General features: G+C 39.3%; 1 long non-coding RNA gene across 1 annotated transcript; it reads left to right on the top strand.

Annotated features, from left to right (window-relative positions):
- Nucleotides 1-1112: 1112 nt before the first annotated feature.
- LOC148223887 (uncharacterized) lies at nucleotides 1113-20650 on the top strand. The gene is made up of 2 exons (XR_015803029.1): nucleotides 1113-1270; nucleotides 15211-20650. It is a non-coding gene; the product is annotated as an uncharacterized LOC148223887 (long non-coding RNA).
- Nucleotides 20651-20933: the final 283 nt, after the last annotated feature.

The raw sequence follows: 20933 nt of genomic DNA on the forward strand, positions 1-20933 counted from the left end.
CGCATTTTTTAATGTGTGAAAATTATTCTTCCCACAAGAAGGCATATCTTCCTCGAGAAATTCTACTGTGACTCCCCAAGGGATCTACTGATATCAGCAAATCCACCCAAAAACAGTCACTTAAGAGTTCCTCGACATTTTCCAGAGTCATTTGAGCTTCTGAGATTTTCAGTCTGAAATCCTGTTTCCAGACATCTGACCCCTGGATACTGTACAGCCCTTTAAAATGTTTATTTTGTACTCTGAGACTCTCTTTAGCAAGGCTACTGGAGGACTCCTGTACAACAACAGTAATCACCATTTCTCTCAGAGTGGAATCAAAGACTGCCCAATTAGTCTGGTGCAAGGCAGTGTTTGTGTATGAGTTATAACTAATGAGGAATTGAAACAGAATTGTTCCATTCCCAGGTTAAGCACTGCAGGCGAAATTAGCAAATGTGATTCCTTTTTTCCCTCAAGGCATGAAGCTGGAGAAAAAAAGCAAGACGAGAAGGAAGCAGCTTCTGCATTTTTCTTCTAATCAGCCATGCGTATTAGCGTATAAGGCAAGACAGGAAGGTAATATGAGAATCAGGCAAGCAGCCAGATGACATTGTGTAAAGCATCTTTGTATAACTGCCAGCTAGTGTCTTATAATATTGAACACTGAAGTTTCTATTTAGCAGTGTTGATTGAATGGTGGGAAAAAAAAGTCCAGGCAAGGATAATGTCTGTAATCAGCGCTGCACGACTGCTATTGTCTATGCTTGGTATACTTAATGGAGAAGCTAATTACCATGTGTTCACTTTTTATTACGTTTACTATATCGCATAGAGAAGTAATATGATTTTTTTCCCTCCATGGGTTTACAGAAAACAAACAACACAAACAAAACCATGATGGATCCCCCTCTCCACCCCCAACCCTAATTAATTCTCATTAGGGCCACCGTTTTTATTTCCAAGAGGAAGTCAGAAGGCGAGGATAGCATGCCTGATGAGTTCCCTAACCTAGCCTTGTGTGTGCTTGGACTGGGCTGCTGATGGGTTTGAATGTGACAGGAAGGAAACTGCACAAGCCCAATGCACAGTCGTTTCATTTAACTTCTCTGAGACACATTCATATACCTACCATTTCCCATGCAGCTTTGCAAAAATAAAAGGGTAAAGTACTGAAAAGTAGTGGACTGACAACTTCTTTCTGCATGATTGGAAAAGAACAATGCTGTGGATGCACACCCCAAGAATGACATGACAATGCCCTAAAATTTTTAACCCAGTCTTGCAGTAGGTAAGTGGGAGAATGTTGGTCCCTCTCTGATCCTGTGTCTGTCTAGAGCAAACCATCTGGCTGAGTTCACCCGCCTTCAGGCTGCTCTTGTGGGGCATCAGCACAGGCAGAGGCCACTGCAGGACAGCACCTGCAGCAATGCCTGCTTTTAACCATGTCCTCATGGGCTGAGCCCACCCTTGGGTCAAAGCCTTCTGCTCCTGGAGGGAGGGGGGCACCCACATCTTCAGCAGGTGTCTTGGACATCAACCAAAGACTCTCGGTTCTTGGTAGGGCTTTTCTTTGTGCAAAATACTTGAACAGCTACCATGAGAGAGCTTGGAACTTTGCCCTAAAGGTAAGTTGGGAGCTTGTCTTTTGACTCCTTCTTCCTCACTCACCTTTCCAATTAATAATTATTCCATGAAATATGAGCATAGGGGGCCTTCTTTGAATTGCATCCATGTGAGTTCATACCTCACCTAAAGTCAGTGTATGATTTTCAGTGAGAACTGTGCCCATAGGGGCCTGATTTTTAAGTGTGTTTGGGAACCACAAGATGGTGATACCAAGTAGGATATTTCTGAAGTGCCTTTGTTTTCCTAACTTGCATTAGAAAGCAGTTCCATAAAACTCTGAGATATGTTTGATTTGCATTGACTGTGCTTGAAGAATAGAATAGAGGTGTTAGCACAACCTCTCCCAAACCAGTGTCACACTATTGAGTCTCATGAATTGCTGCATGGCCCCTGGGAGAGCTTAGACTCCTGCTCAGGTCCTGTTACCCTTCCTGGAGGGATCAAATTCCACATTCATGCTGTGTTTTAAGAATTCGCAAGGTACAGTGTCCCAGGGGCCTGGGCAGCAATTGTCAGATGCTGATTAGACCAATATTTACACCAAAGCACAGCTAAAAATGCATCACTCAGACTGAACTGAGGGCTGATTTTAACAAGCAGGTTCACAAAGTCTGGTCCTCCCACACTGAGGAAAATAGAAAGATGTTACAGTATATATAGACTGGATATCAGAAAGCAGAAACAGCTAATGTATTCTCTTTATTAAGCATGCTCCCTAGTGCCTGCAAATTGCTATATATTTCAAGGCTTATTTAATTTTTAATATATCAACTTGTTATATGATCAGATATATTTTGAGAGAAGCTTATTATTGCATCTTGCAGTCTGACTGGTTTCCCTGTAAGAGTTCAGCAAGCTATTACATGTGGCTTTTATGGACAGGATCTCTTCTCCTTTTCTCCTGCCAAAACTGAAATTAGAATATCCTACTCAAAGTATATTAAGCACAAAGAAGCAGTGTCTGACAGAGTGGTGGGTAAGGAGACAGATTACTTTTCTGCTACACAGAGAGAGTGTGAAGACTTCCTCATTTACTGATGAAGATTTTGAGGTAAAAACTTGGCTGTTCCCCCATATGGTCCTCTAGTGCTGCCACAGAGTTAGGCAAGGTAAGAAGGAATGACCAGATAAAGATAAAGAATTTGATAAAGCATTTCAGAGCCTGTGAGACATGACTAGAAGGTCTCTAAAGAGTTTGGTTGCTCCTAGGCTTATAAATCTTAAAACCATGAAACTGAGATGTGTGAGATAGACCTGGCCAGGGATTCTACATTTGTCTTTTGCCTGCTTACACTGTGGGAGATGGGATTTTGGAGGGATACATTCAAGGATTATCTAATTGCAGGTGGAGTTCCATTTACATTCATTATAAATAATCTTCCTCATAAAAATGAAAGTTAAATATTTGAGAGAAACTTACAGCAGGCCTCTGTCTGAATCAGTGTGTGGTGCTGAACAGAGGGTAAACCTTACCAGAGGTCAGCTTCTCCCATCCAGAGAGGGGAGGAGCAGGAATCATAAGCTTCAAAAGAGGGAAGCAAAACTTTGTGATTGCAGAGCATCTTTCCTGGGATGGTAGATGCTGTAAGGGAGCAAACCCTCCTGCTTTTCCTTAAACTTTCCTTGGACTTTTGTTTATCTTCTAAGAAAACATAAAGGTTTTTTTTCTGAGGTCTCTTAGATGCATGATTTACAGGCTACTTACAAATCTTCTGCATAAACCCACTGCCTGAGTAACCAAGTCAGTATCTACAAATAGGACTCACTCTGAGGTGTGGCCCCATTTTATATTCTCCTTGTAATCTGCTTCCTAAATACGTTAGCTGAGAGAAAGGATCAATTGAAATGTCTTTTCTGCAGATGGAATTTCAAGTTTTTGAAGTAATGGACATTTTCACATATAAAAGATCTGCTTATTCTGAAAAAGATTTCTTCCAAGAAAAAAATAAAATAGGGAAGCAAACTCAGCACTCTGTAGTTCTGTTACAGAACATCAGCAACTTAATTGTGTGTTTGGACTGCAGTGATAACAAAGGACATATTGAAGAAAACAGTGACTAAAATTATAGAAGTACATGTGTTTGGGCCTTTTATGAAGGAATTAGCTTCCAGATGGCTCCTATGGTCACCTTTCCATGTCTGTTGTCAGAAAGATGCTCTCAGCATGTCTTCTGCGAGGTATAGGGGGAAAACAAATTAATAAAATGCTTAAGGAAATTTCCCATATGGCCTATTTAGACATGGTAGTAGGAGAATTTAGCCTGAACTACATTCACAGGACTGATTTCTGTATTCAAAATAAGAATAGAATTGGTTCTCTTTAACTATGTCACAGTATGCAATGCATGAACACCAATTCAATACAGTATTTGTCTCTGTGGCTCTTCTTATCCTTACTAATTTTAGATAGTGTTTTGATCAAGATACTCAGTTTGATGTAGCCAAAACTTGTAGTACCACCCACAGATGCTGGTAAATGTTTTGCATTCGGAAGAAAATATATCTTGCACCACTTTTCCTATCCTCTTCCCCTTTATGAGATAGTTCTATAATGTAACCTAATATACAGAAATGTACTGAAATAGAAGAGGAAATGTAGTGATTTAGTGTGACATGTCTGGCAGGGAATCCAGAAGGCACAGATCTCAGTTTGAATGTCCATTCAGTCCACCAGATTGGCAGTAGACTGGACCACTGTAGACAGACTAAGTGCTTAAATGAGTGTTGTATTTACCTTGTTTTTTGTCATGCCCTTTACCCATCTTTAGCTCTGGTAACTCTTCACAGGTAGATTCTTTGATCGTGGCATATGTTTCTTAAATCCCCTCTCTCTAAGGACTAAGCTTGGTGTGCTGTTTGGGACAGGCTAAGAGCACACAAGAAAGCTGCACTGACACAATCACTTATTAAGGTGTGGTGGCATATTGGACTGAAGATCACTCCTCCTCTTCTCTGATATTGAAGCCCAGCACAGACACACTCAGGAGGATTGCTTCTTCTTTATTGCCACAGACAGGAAGGCTTGGCTTTTGCAAGGTATTAAAAGGATAACAGGCTCTGATACAAAAAGACAAGAAAAACCCCAACAACAAAACCTTCCTCAATAAGAAAAAAAAAAAATCACTTCAATTACAGGTGATCCGGCCATTTGAAATTTATGGCCCACACTACATTTGATTTTCCACTTTCTAGGTCTTGCTAGTGCTGCAAGACATGTTTTTAATCAGATTTCAAAACAAATGCAGTTTATTATAGAACTGGTATTTTGGAAAGGATTAGTTCTGCTCTGTCTCTCTGCATCTATTAAATTTTATTCAGTCATCATGCAACCAAGAACACTGTATCTTACGGATATATTTTAAGGCAGTAAAGTGGTGCACACTAGTGGTCCCATTAGTGCAAAATGTTGAATATAGTGCATTTCTAAGCACTCTACTCTAATCTTTCTACCTCTATGTATAGAATACATTAATGTGTTGTTTTAATTTGAGACTCAGATGCTCAAAAAGCTCTCATCAAGAACAATTTCCAGGCCGTGCAAGATAGAGAAGATAAAATAAAGCACTAAAAATAAATAATTCAAGACAAATTTTATTCATTATGCTGGATTTTCTGTGGGCAATGGTTTGTGTAATTTCTCCTACAGTGCCAAACTGAGCAACATCTCCTTATGAAGGAGCTTAGCTTTTTGCTTTACACAAAATGTTTGATTTATGTACTTGAATCCTTTTATCAAGTTAAGTTTAAATCTGTCTGACTGTCTCTCCTTGTTTCTATTACCTTAAAAATGAGGAAGTAACCATTCCCTTCCATGGACACACCAATTCACAAGCCTTTCTTAAGAAAGGAATGCTCCATTTATTTACTGTTTAATCAAACATATTTTGTCAACTCTGTTTGCATTGCTTGCAAGGAACTTGGAAAAATAGATTTGTTGCCAGTGTGAAATAGTGAGTTCCTTTGAATTTGTTAGCTTCTGACGTAGTCTGACCTTCTTTTAACATGAAATTTACCTTGCATGGAACTTACATACTTTCCTTTGGGTAAGGAAATTGCATGTGTTTTAAAACATGCTGGCTAGCACATTTCTCATGTTTATAAGTTAATATGATTACTAATCATATTAAATCATAAATTTTTATCACTCAGAATATAAAGTAACTGTGTCTTTTCCAACTGGGGCTCAGAGTTCCCCAAATAGTTTTGAATATTCAGAGCTACTGATTTTATTCCACCTACTTGTGGCTTCCTTCTTTTGTTCCTCAAGTATTTTTGTCAAGTAGACAATTTTCTGGCCCCGAAGGCCATCTGAAGCTTGTTCAGATATGAAGAGGTTCTACAGGGTATAGTCTTTGGTCTATAGCATATTTCCTATCAGCTAAATGAAAAAAAGAAGACCCTCTACAAAGATAGAACTGGAAATTTTAGGTTCAGTAGCAAGTTCAAGGCCTATGAGTTAGGGCTTGTCAGAGCCAGAACAATATGTGGTGCCGGGGGCTGAGCACTCTTCAAGAAAGAAAGTCAGAGAAACCAGAGTCAAGTGACTGAACAGCAGAAAGCAGTGATGAACATTTCTTTTGGGCCTGCTGGTGGATGGTGGGACCTGGATTTCTTCCCAAGACTGTGTTTCTGACTGTTTATTTCCAATATGGTCTGAGAAACACAACATTGCAAGGACCTCAGTATTAATTGCATAGACCAAAAAGGAGAAATCATGACAAAAAGGTGGGGCCTTTTCTTAATGAGACAAAGAAAAAGACAAAAGAGATTACACTTTGCTCTGTGGCCAATGCCACAGTAATGAGTTTTCTGCAAAGTAAAAGGAAAGTGGGAATGTATAGCTTCTACTCAACAAAAACCTCTCAAAGACAATTCCCTCCTCATTACAGTTTCAATAAATAGTAACTTTCACTGTCTGTCCAGACAGAGAAAATGAAGCATTTCTAAAGGCTTGTCTGCATCACGGAAAGTGGCATCTAACCAGATTCTGAGGTCACACTTAGGAAGAAATTGAGTTACTTCAGCTGTAAGCCTTGCATTGGACTGGATAGATATGGTGGAAAGCTGGTCTCTTCATTGGAACTGATTCAGGGAAGGATTTTGACACCTGGGTCAAGATAGAAACAGGTAACAGTTTGTGCTGTTACATCCATCTTCCCAAGAGTATTTTTCCTGTGTTCAGTTACTCTTCATCTTTGAGGAAATGTAAGATTGTTGGATTTTTGTTATATAGGTTGTAATACAAGAATAGCCTCAGGATAGTTTCTTTGTCTTCATCTTTCACTCAACCTCTTTAACACAAGCCAATATCTTGATCAGGACTGCTCCCTTGATACTCTGACTGAAGCTGCATGAATGCTGTCCATACAGTGTTTCTTGGTGAACCAGTAGTCAGAGTATAAATAAACCCAGTCAAGAGCTGTGCAGCCCTTGAGAAGAACCTCAGGAAGTTGGAGAGATGGGCAGAAAAGAAGTCTGTAATTCAACGAGGGCAAATGCAGGGTCCTGCACCAATGGAGGAATAACCCAGGCACCAGCACAGGCTGGGAGCTGACCTGCTGGGAAGCAGCTCTGTGGAAAAAGACCTGGATGTCCTGGTGGACACCAAGCTGTCCCTGAGCCAGCAGTGCCCTTGTGGCCAAGAGGGCCAATGGTACCCTGGGGTGCATTATGGAGAACATTGCCAGCAGGTCAAGGGATGAGATCCTGTCTCTCTACTCAGCTCTACTGAGGCCACATCTGGACAGCTGTGTCCAGTTCTGGGCTCTTCAGTACAAGAGAGACACGGAGCTCATGGAGCATGTCCAGCAGTGTGCAATGAAGATGATGAAAGGACATGAGCATCTGTCTTATGAGAAAAGGCTGAGGGAGCTGGGCCTGCTCAGCCTCGAGAAGAGAAAACAGAGGAGACTTCATCGATGTCTGTCAGTGTCTGAAGGGAGGGTGCCAGGAGGATGGAGCCAGGCTCTGCTCAGGGCTGCCAAGCTCTTTTCCCAGTGGGAAAAGAGGCAATGGGCAGAGACTGATTTGCAGGAAATCGCACCTGAATATGAGAAAGAATTTGACTGTGCAGGTGACCTTGCAGTGGAACAGGTTGTCCAGAGAGGTTGTGGAGTCTCCCTCACTGGAGATATTCGAGAACCATCTGCATGCAACCCTGTGCCTTGTGCTCTAGGATGGCCCTGCTTGAGCAGGGAAGTTGAACTGGTGACCATCTGTGGTCCTTTAAACCTTATCCATTCTGTGATTCTGTGAAGAAAAATTCACTTTCCTCTTCCAGTGTAGAAAAGATATGGATATGCAACTTTGCTCATGAAACCTTCCCTTGAAGGACTAGAAAAGAGATGGCAAAGTCTACTGGCTTTTTGATGTCTTGTCTCTTACTGACCATCTTTTCTCACTCACTGCTTTCAGTTATATCTGATTCTTAATGACATGGATGTTCACCTTCTTGATGACAATGGTTGTATCTAGAGAGCTATTAATATTGACTTTACAAGACACATGCTCACCATGGGATGGGATCTGCTCCCCCAAATGACAGAGTCCATCATCCTTGTGTTTTTTTAAACAAGTCAAAGAATGGTAATAGAAAGAGTTTCCCCTAAAATCCTACAACACAGAATTTCTCCTGTGACATTTTGAGAATACTGTAATTTTCACAGAGACTGTAAGCATAGCAAAGACATAATTGGGATTTCCCAACAGACTTAAAAATAGGCCTGCTGGGGTACAAGTTAAGATTTTGTTTTATTCTAGGATTAAACTGAAAGACATTTCTTAAGACAGAGACTGGGAAAACAGGGTGAAAAAGCAGCATTTACATACTGGACATTGTAATTATAGGATGGTACTGTAAGTTTGTTATACAGAAGACAGAGGAGAAATCTGTTCTCTTCTATTTGTCTTGAGAGATTGTTGCCTGGAATAATGTGTCCATTAAAAAAACACAGTTGAAGAGAACCCAAAAAAGAACTGTAAAAATATCAGATAATCAAGCAACGTGGCCTATGAATGCATTAAATGAATATACTTTTATTAAGGTAGGAGAGAGCAGGATAAATGTGGGACAAGGTAGCAGTCTTTGAATAACTGAAAAAGTTATTACAAAGAGAAAACAAATTGACTAAATTGGCTGCAAGGGAGATTTAAGTTGAATGTTAGAAATAAAACTGAGGAGTCTGGTAAGGGAGTCCTGTTCAGTGGGGGAATGCAAAAGCAGGCCATGCACGCTTAGACTGGCCAAAGCATAAGCTTAAGCCTGTTTCTGAGGAGGGAATAGGTGGCCACTTGTGGTCCCTTCTTCCTGGCAGGTTTATGACTCAAAGTGGCAGCTGGAGAACCGAATTAATGGGCACCTGCCACAATCACCTCCGGGAAGTGCTTTTCCTATCAATCATCTCAAAATATTGTTGCTGTTGTATGACACTGATGTTGTGCTTACTTTCTGTCACTGATTCAAACTCCATGATTGCTCCTAGATTGTTCTTTGAGGACAATTTTGTTATGATTCTAGAAATCTAAAGGAAGGTCTTGTTTTAAGTTCCATAAATGCTTATAACTCATTTTAATCCAGCTTTTGAACCTGCTGAGATATACCTCTTGCAGGAATTACTCTTGGTACTTGTCTGCAGAATAAATACAAGATGAACAGGACTGGTGGGCATTCAACAGAAAAAAACAAAGCAATTGATTGCCACAGCTTATCAGGAGGCAGTGTCACAGACCCAGATATGGCAGTCTAGTGTCTAGTCTGGCAGGTATGTGCTTCTAGTGAGAAATTTGTAGTGTAATAAGGAATATGCAGTCTCCTGGTTTGCATCCAGATCCAACATTTGGGTAACAGTGATGCCCATAATATTAAGCTGTAGTTGATTACAGTGATGCACTTATACCAACTGGTCTTTTCTTATCAATGTCTCCCATTGCAAACTTCCACAAAGCTTTATAAAAAAAATAGCATTTTGCAGGCTCTCTAAGCTGGTGTGCCTTTTGCACACAGCTCTGTACAATCACACACCTCTCTGTAACCATTGCTTGCCGTGTTCAGCAAGGTATATAAGAAGAGATAAGGTTTTTTTAGGCCAACTGTCACAATTTGTAGAAATTGTTCGCATAGGCAGTAAATTCTTTCAGGCTGACAAGTCCTCAGCTGGTTCTGAGGAATAAAGGCTTCTTCCTTCAGATATGACACAGAAATTCCAAAGTATCTTTAGGCCTATTAGTCACCATTTTGCAACGTAAGTTCAAGGCAATGTTTTAAAGGCATTATTTTTTGCTTTCCCAAGTAGTGGTTTTCTTTATCTGAAGGTTATTCAGACTGGTAATGTATGCTTGACCTTTGGTTTGGGAAGGGAGAAAATATACCCAATACCTCCCATCTGTATTTGCTTCTCCATTAGCATTTCCTTTCTTTCTAAATCACTCACAGGTCTAGTGCTGCCCTAACTGTTGAGGAAAGACAGGCTGGAGAAATCAGCGGGTGATCAGGGAAGCACTTAAAGGTGATGGGCTGCTGCTTCAAAAAGCACTTGCATAAATAAATCTGCATCAGAGGGCAGAAGGGAAATGAAGCTCAAAATCTGGCTGTCTGCCTGCACTTCCCAGGCCCACGGTAGTGTTACTGCTAAGTGGGAACAGGCAGAAGTGATTTTGCTTTTCTCTCTTCTCTTTGGACATGCCATGGGAAACCAATGAGCCCATTCAATAGAAAACCTGGTGAACAGCGGCAGCAAGAGGCGTTCCTTTTGCCCAGGAGATCCCAAATACTGAAAGGACAGACTAAAACTTAACAAACCCTCAAGCCCTGCTGGTGTCAGGTAATTTCTGACCTCCTGGGTTTTCCTCCATCAAAGTCACTGCTCAGCCTCTGGCATGTAAGGCACTTTTGAAGGAAGGTTGTTTCAACATAACTTTTCATATTCTTTACAAAGCTGGGTGGTTTAGATGGTAGAGCAATGCATTGAGGTCTCTGGCTACATAAAACCATCAACCATTTCCATATGCAGAAGCAAGAGATAGAAGAAGTGAGCTTGGAACTGCTGCATGCAGAGCAAAAAACTACAGGAGATGCAAATGGCATGGGAAAGAAGATGATCAGGGACAATTCAAGTATATGTTACAGCAAAATTATTATTAGAGCAAAGGCCATATGAAGGGAGATGATTAATAATGATGGTAGCATGCAAGAGGAAGAGAAGTAGGAAGCAGGAGGTGCAAAGGACCAAGAGAAAAATACTAGGGTTGTTATGCAAGCTAGCATCATGCTAGAATCAAAGGGGAACACTAAAGACAGCAAGAATAATTTAAGTAAAAAAAAAAATAAAGGAAAGATTTTCAGATCTGGACTGGAAGAAATGAGTCTGATTTGGAGAGCACCAGATATCAGCAAATTAATTAATCAGGTAGCAGAGCTGATGTAAGCATGCCATCGATTAGACCCAGTATTGATATCATACTGAACACCATCAGAGCAGGATTTCAGTTGTCTGAGTTCCTAAAATATTTCCTTCAGGCTGTACATGATTCTGCATTTAAAGAAGAAAAAAAGCAGACTTTCTTTTTTTTTTTTTCCATTTCCTGAGCTTTGAAGTAAGGTAAAGTCACTTCATTTAGTTTGTCTCCCATGGCTCCCTTCTGGATGGCTTTTAAAACATACTTTCAAAAGTACTGAGGCTTAATGATCTGACACTTCTCCCACTGAAGTCACTGTTGAAATTCCCCTTGAATTCAGGTTCTAAACAAGCTAATGAATAGGGTGAAAAATAAGTACAAGATATGTGAAATTGAAGCTATAACCAACAGGGATTTTAATTTCAGTTCCAGTAGAACAAGTTTTAAAATAAAAATAGAAGCCACAATACTCATTTCCTAGATGACTGCCTGGATGCTCAGATTCTTGGTCATTCTGATATCAGCATTGTGACCACTTATTTGCTCTCTGCCAGTCAATCAAATACAGAAGAAAAGGTCTTGATTTAAGTTCAGGAGAGAATGAGACATTTTTGTAATAACAAAAAAATTGCATTTGCTGAGCAAACCACTTCCACCAGCTCCCTTTTTGTTTTAGTCTACTTTTGTTCACACACGTCCTGGCAGATGTGAGCACAATTTTGTGGGGCAGAAAACACATCAAAATAACAAAACACTATTTTGATCAAAACAACATTTCATTGTTCAGCATTCTTCAAAGAACAGGTTTCCCTTCCTGCTGTCTTTGTGCCATTCACCTACACAATATTGATAGCAATAAATGCAAGATATGTTAAAACAGAGAAAATGGAATAAAAATCCCCAACTTTCTAAAAGCTCCAGATTTCTAGTTTTCAAAATAAATGAGTCATCACCCCTGAGGTACAGATGAAAGAGATCTTACAGATAGACTTATTACTACCTTGTTTTTCAGTCCATGTTAAAACCTCTTTATTAGTGACCTCTCTTTCAGGCAATTAGTCTAATTTACTCATTCTCATGGGCAGTTGTGTGGCCAGCTTTTACAGCTATGATGAGACACCCACCTGCACTTTTCAAATTAATTTTCTCTAATTACTCACAAGCAGACATCAAGTTTGGGATACTTACGGATGATTGCATGTGGGCATTTAAAGATTTAGTAAGATTAGTACCTTGGACATAATGGACATGAGTTAGATTCAGTACCTTTGCTCCTTTTGGCTACTTGTGCCTATCAACCTGACTAGGAACATACATATTCTTAATGAAAAATTTCATCTGTCTGCTGTGAACCATGAATTAAGAAGGAAGAAGAAATCTTCTTCTGTCGTGGAGGGGTAGTGAGTCAAGGAAAAGAGAAGTCCAAAAACCTGCTAGAGCATGATACTAAACAAGTAAGTATGCTGCATGATTTTTTCTTCTTTTTAAATAGATGCATATAAAAAGTCAATAATGAATAGGCTGAATAAATAGTTGTGTCCAGGATTCGTGCCATTGCCTCATTAAGGCATCTGTTGATACTTACCAGCTCACAATGGCAGAGTTAATGCAAACTGTTCATTTCTTTCCATATTACCCTTCCAAATAATAGACATTACTCTTAATGGGAATATCTCAGAAATTAAAAGCCAATAGTAAGTGAAAATTTCACAGTGTTATGGTGCTAAAGCAGTGTCAGCACCAATTTAAAAGTGTTTCCATTTAAATTTTAATGAATATGGTCAGACACTGGAAAGCAGCAGAAATGCTGTGCTGGTCAAGCAATGTCCAGTTTTCTTAATTGGCTTCAGGCCTGATTTAAATTCTGTCCAATTCAATGGGACTCTTTCCAGTCACTTCACTGGTTGGTACCTCTGGTTCTCAATGCTCCAGTGTTATGTGGCTAGTAAATATATTAGATTAGTGGTAAAAGTTGTCATAGATCCAAGGGGTCATTTACTTCTCTTTCATATAAAGAGAGTGATTTTCTGAATATGAATATACTGGGTTTGTGAATACTAAAAATTACTGTTATGCACTCCATAATTTATCACTCAAATTGCACCTTCAGCTATATTGGGTATGCTCAAGGATCCTCAAAGACTGTGATTAAGTACTCAGAACGTTAACTAGAGTCTGGCTTCTCATTTCCTCACATCTGGAAAGATAATTTACATTTTTCAGATTTATTACTTATTTGTAGAATATTTGCAAGGTCATAGCATCTAGGAGTCTGAAGTTACATACCTGGACCTAAACTTCTTAATGATTCATAGGCTCAGAATAAAAAAGTCATGCCTACCTCAGGCAACTTACAGTCCATGGAGAAGTGAACAAATAACTGGATACAGGAGGTTCAGAAGTGTGTTTCTGGCTGGCACAACAGGCAGTAGCCTCAACACTTCAGCAACAAACATAATTGCCAAATCTCTGTTTGCTTTAATGTTACTGACATCATGGCAAAGGTGCTTTTCCAAGAGGGCTTGAGGGAGATCAGTGAAGGAGCTTTAGGGTTGTGTTCAGGGAACACCTCCCGTGCCTGGGAATGACAGCTCCAGTTTGAAAGTCCACCAAGAGATGGATTGCAGGCTGGCAGCTGGGGTGAGCAGAGTGGGGAACAAGCCTGCCAGCAGCATGTGAGCAATGATAGATTAAATTGCTTTTAAACCATTTGAGACCCTCAGGTGAAAGACACTGTATGATTACAAATAATCCTGGAAAGGCAAATGCTGAATATAAAACTGGCAATGGTTCTTCTGGAGGAGGCAGGGCAGGCACCATGATCAAGTCTGGTCAGCTTGCTTGTCCTGTGAAAACATTTCCTTTCCAGTCCAACTTCTTGTTATCTTTAATAATTAGAAAATGAAATAAATTTAATAGAGTGAATGTACTTTTTTAAAAAGAAAATGGAATTTCTCCTGAATATTAATGACAGTTATTACCGTTTTTGTTTGAACCTGTCTAGATTTTATTTTTCTGATGTTTATTTGATCATTAAAATGTAGGCTAGTGGGAATGTGAAGTGAAATCAACAGTGTATCTTGAATTTAAATGAATCTTCTGCTTTTAACAAAAGTTTTTATTTGTGACCATGGGAAAAAGGTAGCTCAGAAGTTACAATATAAGCCATATTCTTCAAAATGTGTTTGAAAAGCACAAATTATATATTTCAGAAATCCCTGTGCACATCCTGCCAATTTTGACTTCTGTAATCTTCAGGAAGTCAGATTTTACATAGCTCTATCACATATATTCTCAGGACCAAATTGTTCCAGATGACTCCACTCCTAATCCCAGTAAACTCTGCATCATTCCTTCTCCATACCTTCTCCATACCTTTGGCCAAACCTAAAAAAAAAATTGCTCTGAGCTGTATGGGAAATGAACTTGACTCACTCTGTAAATAGACCATTAACTCTGAGGCAAGGGTTCAGCACAGATATATGTAGTCATTTTTATGCTTCTGACATTATAACTCATGTGCCTGCTATGTAAGCAAATGTGCAGAAAAATACATGGACATATTTGCAGAAATCCCTGACCTTCTAAAATGAATGGGAATCTTACTGAAGATTCAAGTAGAAATAGGTCTCTCATTATTCCTTAAGCTGATTACCACCAGGCAGACTGGTGACAGTTTGCCACCCTCCTAGTTTCCCTGGAAAAGCAGAATCGATAGATAGCTCTTCCATTACCAACAACATCACAATTCTGGTGCGTTTTAAATGTGTTTAGCCATCATTTTCTTCTCCTGGTATAATCCTGGGTGCAAGATAAAAGTAATAGAGTGTTTAATGAGGTTGAGAGAATGATGCACTAGGCAGAGTTTCATGTATTAAGCTTTGAGCTGTACAGAGAGGGTCTAGTCCTGATAGAAAATATATACCTGTAATTTGCTAATGAATTAGTGGAAATTGTGGGTGCTTGATCTCTTACACAGCCTCCACTTGGCACTGGTCCCTTGAAAGCACTATCTTGGCAGAGATGAGAGAGCAAGCAGTTTGTGTAAACCATTACCTATGCAAACTCGTCATTTTGGCTGACAATAAGAGACAGTGGGAAGAAAATAATTAGACTAACCATGCTGAGTATCCTCATCAAAGGACAAAAAAATCAAACCTAGAAATATGAGTGTGTTTTTTTGGTTTTGGTTTTTTTTTTTTTTTTTAGTTGTAATCTTCAGACTAACAGAAAAAGAAGCAATGAGAAAACAAGGATTTATGTCAGACTGGAAGTCCTCATTATCAACCTGCTACCTTGAGATGGAAAAAAGAATTTCTGCAACTTGATTCTTCACAAGTAAACTCTGATTGCTAATTATTTGCTAAATTTCCTGCTGATGTTCCCTGAGTGTAGGCAGGCTTGATGAAAGTTTCTGATGCTTGTCTTGTCAGCAGGAGAGAAGAAAAAGTGGGCCAGATTAGTTGAGAAAGGACCCTCCTGGCTCATCACTTACATTTTCACTGAACATGCATTGACACTTGTCTGCCACCAGTTCACAGCATCCCCTCCACCTTCCTTCCTCATGGACATTTGAAGTACAGCTGCTCTCTAAAAATGTATAGCAATAAAAAACTCTGAAAAAACAAAAAACTGATATCTTGCCACTCGTCTTCTACAGTCTCAAGAATAGAGGAAAACTTGCATGTCAGAAAATTATTGTAACAAGTACAGTCACTTTTACCTATCACCTCTCCTCACGCTCATCAGCCAAACTAAAAGTAATAAATTATCGCTGTCAGTGTTATTTAATCTTTGGTATTCAGATGTTTCCCAGCACACGGAGTTCTGGAGAGCTGCTAGGACAGTATTTCCAATATTTCTGTAACAGTATGATGCATCCATACAGAGAGAGAGGCCTATGATATCAGACAGAGGTCAGTTTTTCAAAGACATTGAATGATAACTGCAAAATTGCATAGGAGGAAAATTGCAGAGGAAGAGCAGGAACTGGAATCTGCGTCCTCTGTGCCACAGGGGGGCCTCTGTACAATCTAAGTACATTACACCTGGTCTCCTTTTCCTTCCTGATGAATATTATTCTATGCAATGTAGAAGGGCTTTAATGGGAGGAAATTAGAGGACATTTCTTGTCCTCCTCTCATTTTATGTCAACTACCATAATTAGGTGATGGTCTTACAGCTATCCTTTTTTGAGAAAAAGAAGAATCAGTTTTTTTGGGGTTCTGTGAGTCATCACACTTAGGCAGACTTAACACCCATGGGCTCTGATGGAATGCACTCATGACTGCTGAAGAAGCTGGCAGATGTTGTTGTTCTGTTGCTCTCCACAATCTTTGAAAAATCATGGAGAATGGGAGAGATGCCTGATGACTGGAGGAATGTCAGTGTTACTTCTCTCTTCAAAAAGGGTAAGAACAAGAACCCAGGAAACTATCAGTTAGTCAGCCTCACCTCCATCCCTACAATGATTATGGAAAAGGTCGTTCTGGAGGTCGTCACCAGGGATATAAAAGAAAAGATGGTCATCATGAATAGTCAGCATGGACTCGTCAAGGGGAAATCAAGCTGAAACAATCTGACAGCCTTCTGAGATGACATGGCAGGATGGATCGACGAGGAGAGAGCAGCAGATTTGTCCACCTTGACTTCACAAGGGTTTTGCACTGTGTCCCATGATATCCTTGCAGGTGAGCTCAGGAAATGTGGGTTAGATGGATGGACAGTGAGGTGGATCAAGAGCTGGCTGAATGGCAGAGCTCATAGCTTAGCAGAGTAGGACGTCTGCAGTCTGTGGCATTCTGTGGGTGGCATTCACCGATAGTGAGCCCAGTCTATTTCAGTTTATTTATCAGTGACCTGAACAATGGGACAGAGTGTATCCTCAGCAACTTTTCTGGTGGTACAAACCTGGGGGAGTGGCTGATCCACCTGAAGGCTGTGCTGCCATTCCGTGGGACCTTGATAGGCTGGAGAGTTGGGCAGAGGGAAACTTAGTGAGGCTCAGCAAGGGCAAGGGCAGGGTCCTGCACCTGGAGAGGAGTAACCCCAAATACCAGCACAGGCTGGGGACTGACCTGCTAAGAGTAGTTCTGAATAAAACCCACCATCTTTCCAATCCAAATAACACAGCATCTTCACTCTATCTGAGAAACAGATATATGCATAGTTATACTATCCAAGTACATTTGAAGAGCAAATAGAAAATATCTGAAAAGAAGTTTGGCATCTGATCCAAGAACAGATCTTTATCATTTTTAAACAGACAAACTGATTACTTGTGACTTGTAAGGAACTTGTTATAGTTGTATGAAAGCTTCCAAAAATCTTACTCTACCCCAGTAGTATTTTATGCCAATAAGATCAGTCGAGATAGATAAAACAAGCAACAAAAATTTATAGCACTCAGGAAGTGTTCAGCTACTGAGAAGTGATGATGCAGTGAATTAATGACTTAGTTTATTATATTTTTTCCTTATGACTTTGCATTAGAGGGGCTAACTCTATAGACACAAATTTATTCAGATCACATAATGTTCAGTGCATTAGGTTTAATGGGCCTACTTCAAATGAGATTAAAGAAGTCATATTTTTAAAAAAGTATGCTGGAATGATTAAAAATACCTAACTTATTTTTACTTTCCTTAGCTTTTATGTCTAGAATTTCTTCTGCCACGAGAATTGGTAGAATGACTTTTTTTTTCCTCCTACTTAATATAAATTTTCAGGCTTTAGAATACTGTGCTTCCTTTAAAAGAAACATATAATGTATTCTGACCCTTCTGAAGTATTTGGAATTCAGTCCCCTACAGTGCCCATTACTTATTTTCTGGGTTATTAGATTATTTCCAAGTATCATACCATGAAATAAAATGTGTAACCCTGTTCAATATATAAACTTGGGGTGAGAGAATCAGGAGTGCAGGTAAAGAAATAAACAATGAAAACTTGTGACTGTCTCACGATGACCTGTTCATGGGATATGTTAAACTGCAACTTCTTAACAAACTCCCATTCCTCCTTCTGCATGCATCTCATTTATATCTGTTCTGGAGGCCACATTTGAAACTAACATAATTTTCACAGAATCAGAAGGTTTCATGGATGGTTTCCAAAGTTTAGCTCTGCATGAGACAGGTGGTGCTTAAATTTATGATTAAAGAACTGTCTTCTGGAAAGATTTTCTTGAAAACTTGAAGCTAGAGTGCTGCAACATTTTCTAGCTTCAAGGAGAGAACAAAAGAATGGGAATTAGTTATTTTAGAAATTTGCTTGCAGATGAAGGCTTTCTCTGTCATGTGTCTGAAACCCAAGCACTAAAATTCAGACGTAGTTTTTGCCTTAAAGCTGCATTCTGCAGCAAAATGCTCTAACAGAACACCTCTGACAGAAGTCTTGGGCAAAGAAAGAGGATTATTGTGATCCCACTTTGTATCAGCTATTGCATTTTTGAATTCACAATTACAAATCTGTATAAAATACCCTAGATTAGCAGCCAGGCTCAAAAGTTACAGGGCCATTAAGGAAATGCCACTAGGGTCACTGCTTGAAAAAGCCTGGTTTAGTGCATTTGCATCTAGAGACTTGCAGCATGGTGCCTGGGATAATCATACATGCTTGAGAAACTGTCCATAGTTTTTCAGATTCTCGAGATTCATTTGTTCTTAAGACCAAGGAAAACAATAAAAATATATATATTCTCATACGAAACTCCTCATACCCTTTTGTGCTCTGTTGATTATTCCTGCAGAAAAAAACTTTTCTTTCTGGTGCAGCACACCCAAAATGTTCATGTGCCAATGTGTATGTCCCTCCACACTGTCCAGAAGGTACTAAAGGGACAGTAAGTATTTAACTCACTTTTCCATCCATCTCTTTGAGGTGCAGCATGGCCCTGTAAGTCCCCTAGTTCTGTGTCAGTGACCACAGTCTGTTTTGGGCTATCCTTGGGAGCACCTGGGGAACCACATCCATGTGCTCCAACCTTTCCACTGTAAGATGCAGCACACCTCATCACACAATCTCTGCATCCAAGTGTGTGGCTGAATCTCTCCTGAATTTGTAGGGTGTATTTCTGTCAGGGTAACTTTTGGTCTCACCTACCATATCAAGATTTTGTACTTAATCCAGCAAAGAAATTTGAAGGAAGCTAATTCTTTTGCCACTACCAGAGCCTTTTAGTTTATTTCCTTTGCTGCCTGGAGGAGGCTTTCTTCCAAGCTAAAAAAGACCTCATAGCCCATTATTTTTTCTTACATTTTTCCCTCAGGGTTGATCAAAAGTTCAGCACTTAAGATGAGGAAAGCCACAGGGCTCACAGAACTGGCCCACTGCACAACAGCAAAGTGAGAGGCACAAGTTTGCTTGGTTCATTGCATACCACATTGAGTCATGCCACATTGCAACTAGAAAACTATTACTGTATCTAAAAGGAGAAAGAAATGACTTCTTAATTTAAAAATGACTTTTCTGTGTTAGGGATTTGACAGGGAGGATGAAGGACTAGAGGAGATAAAGTGTTGCTCTGCTGAAAAAAATCATTTTGTAAACATGAAATATTGATCTGGCATGTATTGTGTGAGTGCTTGCAGTATGTGTATATTGAGTTCCAAATGTTACACATTCAAAAAAGCCAAGTTAGAAAAATCACTCATGGGGATATATACACACAAGTCTACAATCTGGGCTGTCTGGAAAGAATTAAATGTTTATCTAGACGAGAAGAAAATTCTCTTCCATATTGCTGAATAAGGTTTTTGTGGCCACAAGTTTTGTGTGAGGAGGATTTAATGCTGTCTAAAGTATCCATAATCTGCATTTTTATGGTTAATTAATATAGCTGATCTGAAAAGTGCTTTCATTAGAATTTGTCTTTTGGTTTTCTCTTTCCTTTTTGCTTGACTTCAATAGAAATTTCTTTTGCAGCCCTGAAAATGGGAACATTTATACCCACATCTTTTTATAGCTCCATAATTTAAAGCACTGTCTCTAATTGTTTTTGCTTTCTAGCCCCTCTGCAAAATCTTTAAGACTTCCCCATATTCCCAGACTTACATGAAATGGTCATAGTCTAAATGTACAGCAGATTCAGAAGAACTTAATTACAGATGTGCCATTAAGAGGACATTGATTTTCACTTAGGAGGATTAATTCTTTGTTTCTTAAAAATAATGTAGTACAACCTGCTCAAATTTTCAGTTCTACCTGTATTTCTCACCACTATAAAAAAAGGTTAAGATTTCTGGTTTTTGACGCTCTAGTGCTTTTGCTTTCTGATCAAGAGGGTTAGAAAAATATTTCTACAGACACAAACATTTCAGATTCTGAAGGAATAAAATCATTCAAGAACTGAAAATTTGAGGAAACAAGTATTTCAAGACTTATGAAGAAGCACAAAGAGCTGGAAATGTACAGCTGACTACAATGCATACATTTGTGTAAATCTTCTAATTCATTGAACAATAAAGATTTTCTAACAGACCACATGAATTTTTCATGATGCAGGTACAGTTTTGTCACCATTGTACAAACACTGTTAATAAGTATGTATGTTAATAAGTCAGTTATATATTTTTATATGCAAATAATGTAAGCATTAACAGCACAGTCACAATAACACCAGAATCAATAAATTATAAAAATTTTGAAAGCTCTTTATTTACTTCCTTAAAAACTTTGCTATTTTTTTATAGGTGGATACAAAGATGGAATGATGGTTGTCTAGCAGTTAAGACAGAGCTTTAAAATGAAAAAAACTCCATGTCTTCCAAAAAACCATAGTCAAAGCTATAACTATGACAGTCAAGCTAAGAGAATGTTCAGCTCTTGGCTGGGGAGGAGAAGGGGTTGGTAAAGAATGGAATCCCTGTTGTTAGTGCTTCTCACCTCCAAACAAGAATCATTCTTTCCCCAGAATATCGTGATTACAAAAC

Source organism: Sturnus vulgaris, chromosome 4 (genome assembly GCF_052056855.1).
Source record: "Sturnus vulgaris isolate bStuVul1 chromosome 4, bStuVul1.hap1, whole genome shotgun sequence".
NCBI lineage: Eukaryota > Metazoa > Chordata > Aves > Passeriformes > Sturnidae > Sturnus > Sturnus vulgaris.